This window comes from Gadus chalcogrammus, chromosome 2 (genome assembly GCF_026213295.1).
Source record: "Gadus chalcogrammus isolate NIFS_2021 chromosome 2, NIFS_Gcha_1.0, whole genome shotgun sequence".
Taxonomy (NCBI): Eukaryota; Metazoa; Chordata; class Actinopteri; order Gadiformes; family Gadidae; genus Gadus; species Gadus chalcogrammus.
The window spans coordinates 2,117,355-2,121,892 of record NC_079413.1 but is presented as its reverse complement, the minus strand read 5'-3'; positions in this window follow the sequence as shown (position 1 = coordinate 2,121,892).

Genomic DNA, 4,538 nt, shown 5'->3' with positions numbered 1-4,538 from the left:
TCCCTGCTGTCAGGGCTGCAGAGTCGCTCACCAGCTTCCACAAGAGCCTCAAGAAAAACTTGTTCAGAGTTCACCTGGACCCTGCATAGCTTCCCCCCCCCCCCCCATCCACCTCTTACTACACACTTATTGCATGTTTGTACGTCCTGGCACTTAATGTACCCACTTATTGTATGTTGTACAGCCTTGCACTTAAAAGCAGTACTTAGCATCATGCATCATCTCATCCTAGCTATCTTTGTTGTAGATAGGGAATGGGATAACCTGGCGATTGTTAGTGCTTGGCCCTTGGTTCTAAGAACATCCTTACTTTGTCGGCAGCGCTGTATTGTTGTTTCTCAGTTGCACATTGATAACTCAAACACAGGTTACTCAGAACAGGTGTGCAGACACACCCAGCCCCAGAGCCCAATCAGTCCGACTAGGGCCAGGTGAGGCTGCTTGAACCAGCCATCGTCTATACACATTCCACACCTGTTTTCTAACCCTTATGCTGATGCCAAAAGAGACCAGAGCCAGCTAGGTGGCAGTATTGCCTCCATGCTTATCGCACAATTTGAGTCCACAAGGCACCCTGGTGTATCTTTTTTGATGGGAAGATCATCTAATTATCTATGCAAATGGCAAAAAAATACTCATACTGCCATTTCACCAACCAGGTGGAGAAAAGATGCCCTCATTTAAACATAAGTACAAAGTAATCTCAGTGACGTGAACTTCGTGGACCTCCGATAGAATGTTGCCATGCCACCAGTGTGTGCATACCGTACGTATGAAGTACTTGTGTGACAGAGTGTGTTGTCCCCACAGACTGTGTGCGTGCCCATGGGACATGGTTGCGTTATCGGGTTGAAAGCTATCTGCTGTGTCCATGTGTCGCTGGACTGAACAGTGTGACTATTATCTTACGGCACATTGTACACAGACACTCCCAATGGTAATACAGGGCTGCTGCACTATTAATTGTCCATACCTTCAGTCTTTAAAAAAATGCATTTTAGGTACAATATAATGAGACAATGGCTTGTTTTTCATTTTATCTCATTCAAGGATTAGATTGTATTATAATGACGAGGTCTACAAACATTTGGTCACACTTTTGAATGGGAATTTAGTATTACTAAGCCTTCTACTGTACTTCTACCAATATTAATAATAATGATGTCAAGGGTAGACTCTTTTTTCAGAACTAAAGGCTCAACATTTCTGAAATCATACTAAGACGGTAACACTGTTGTACACTGTTGCTGGATATAATTCTGAATATTATTATTATTTTAATCAAATCTATTAGCGCCCATATTTTCCAGAAGATTTCAGGAACCAGCATCGAGGATTGACAAAGAAACTGGATAATTTAACAATACACATATATGTGGGCTAATCACCCTATATATTAAGATGCAAAGGTCTACTTATACATTTACAGTGGAAAAAATATTTGATTGTTATTAATTACTGATGAATTGGGTAGAAAAAACCCGAAATGAATGTTCCAGAAACAGATGTTTGGTCTAACTTATGCTAACGTTAGCCGAACATTTCGGTAACAATGAAACATAACGAAAAAAACTAAAACAAACTCAAATGGTGGAGTAAAGGAACCTTCTCCGACAGGTGTTTACATGTGTTCACGCCCCCAGCCGAGGCACGGGGTTCAATTACCTGTACCAAGCCTGAACAAGGCGGCATAAACATCTCCCGCATGGCTTCAACGGTCACCGCAGACCGCAGATCACATGGCATTGCAATGCTCGCTCAAGTGCTTCTATAAGCGCTAGATAAGCTTTTATCAGCGGCGGAGCAAGCCGTTTAGTGACAACTATCACGCGTACCCAGAACCTCGACGTGAACGCCTACCTCGGCCCGGGAGCCATGCAGCCCGCCGCTGCCACGCCCCCCCCCCCGGAAGCCTCCCATAAAGAAAATAGTTACGCTGATAGCCTAGCAAAAACTACCTACACAAAGTAGAGTAGGCTACAATTAAAACCAAAACAGCAAACATAAAAAGATAAGCGAAACTGAAAACAAAAGTATATTTGTTTGCCAGTCAACCCTAGAAATAAAATGGCAGTAGGCCTAATCAATAAAACTGAGTTAAAAAATTAGGCTAACAGTGGGAGGTGGGGGCTGTCGTGAATATCCTGAGGAGCGTGCCGTTTGAAGGAGAAAACTGTCCCTCTGCATTGTAATTATTCCTTTGAGAATGCTTTTTTTTGTTGTTGCGAGAATGGAAGTGATCGTTTTTTTTATCAAACACATTTTATAAAAATAAATTCACAAAGTAAATTAATAAAATGTGAGGGTAGACCTATGTCCGCGGATAGGCACCGATGCTGCAATCAAAAGACAATACCATATGCCTACTATTTACTGTTACCGATGGCTTTCGTAGGCTATGTAAGAGAGAGAAATGTCTGTTACTGTCCCATGGTGATGGGTTAAACACATGTGTTATGTAACACATGTTCTAACAAAGTGAACGATCGATCAGTAATATGGTGTAAACCACCAGGTGCGATGTTGATTATCCATTACGAGCCATTTCAAGTTCTACCCTCTATGATATCAAACATGGGAGTGTCCACCCGGATGTATGATAGCTAGATCCAGACACCAGCCTATACGCAGTAGACTGAACTGAACCAGTGGGTCGGCTGATATATCCATCACACATCTGGGTGGACACGCCCATGTTTGACGTCACTGGAGGGTAGATCATGATGAACGGGCTAATCGGCCTCCCACCTGGTGGTGAAACAGGGGAACTTCGAAAAAAATCCAGCTTCTACAGCAGAAAATAAATATTGAAATAGTAATAGTTAAAACAATGTATATGGTGTTACTGGTATATTTATGTAACACAATATATGTATATTATATATACATAAAATATATATGATATATGCATATTATGAGTTACATATTACACAACACATAGTATTATAGCCTACTATGTATATTTTCCAATACATACAACATACTACGTCGATCACATACAAATCACACAGTGATGAGTGTGAGTAGGCAGATATATTTTAGTCATTTTTAAAGAAAATTAAACATTGGGTCAGAGCGCGGTTTGAAAACCACTACTTTGTTTTTTAGAGGGTGGAGCTGCGTCCCCTAGTGTTACCAACACCACAATACACGTATCTATCTGACGCTTTCGTCCAAAGCGAAGTGCATACAACAATGAAGACATGGCCTCAAAAGATAAAGAATCATTCGGGTACATACAATTAAGCAAAATACTTTAAGTAAATATAGAAACGGGAGATAGAGATGTTGTAGAGAATATTTTAGATATAGAAAAGCCCGTATACTTGTTGACACAAGCAGGCTTTCTTATCTACCATACCTGTTATCTAATAAAGCAAATAAAAAAAAGTTGTATTTGCATTGCAAATGTATTTCAATAAAAATGTGTCGCCAACACATCATACTCCTTTCTCTGCTACTTCTAACGAATGCTTTACTGCTACAATTCTTAAGAATGAAAACAGTTTTTTTTTCCCAAAGGTTCTCTCTTAACAGCTACCCTATTATACATTTTAAATCCCCCTTAAAGTAAAGCAAGCATACATTTGAGAACAGACAGATAAGGGATAAAGTTATAGAAAAAGTGCTCAATGACCCATGGCAGGTAAAGTTGTACCCTAAAGAAATATTACTCATGAGAATTTCTCTTAATTTCTTGAAGTCAGACTAAATTAATTGTGAAAAATTCAGAAACATTCCATAGATATATTGTAAAAATTGTATTTTATGAAATGATATATAAACTGCACGTTAATACGAGTCACTTGTAATAAAACACGCAAGCAAATACCATTTCTCACGCAATGCCTACAAATGCAGAGTCATGTTGAGACGACACTCTCGGGAGAGGAACGCCACCTGGGACTCAAACCAGTCGGGGTGGTTATGACTTATGAGCATCAAACAATATCGAAATGGCCGCTTATTACGCCCACATCAAATCCATTACCTGGTTGGTCAAAGGTTAGTTCAGTGGGAATTTTGACTGGCTTACTCAGAGATAGCAGACTTTATAGTGCAAGCTGAATCCATTTGAGTCAACCTTAAGGGAGATATATTACACAAAACAATGACTTCCAAATTCTTAATTTTATTTTACAGACAGATGTTACAAAGTTGAGGTTTACATTGAATTGGTCTGTGTAGAGAAAAAAACAGAGGGTGGTTTAAATAACAGATGATAAAGTGCAGTTTCTTATAACAACTGTTTTACAATTTCAAGTTGAAAAACTAACCAGTGAATTCCTACCCAATGGAAACTGAGAAGCAACCGCAGACATGTAAACACGGTTGCATCTTTTCATAATGAACCAGTTATTTTGGAAAACCGAACAAAACCTAAACAAATATGTGTTGCATGCTTTGGCCCCCAATTACTCTGCATTGACCCATTCCCTCTGCGTTCCCCAATACACAAAAAAAAAAAAAAGAGACTCGGGTCTACCTTACATTAATTAATGTAAACGCTAATAATAATAAAAAATGACAGGCAGTTG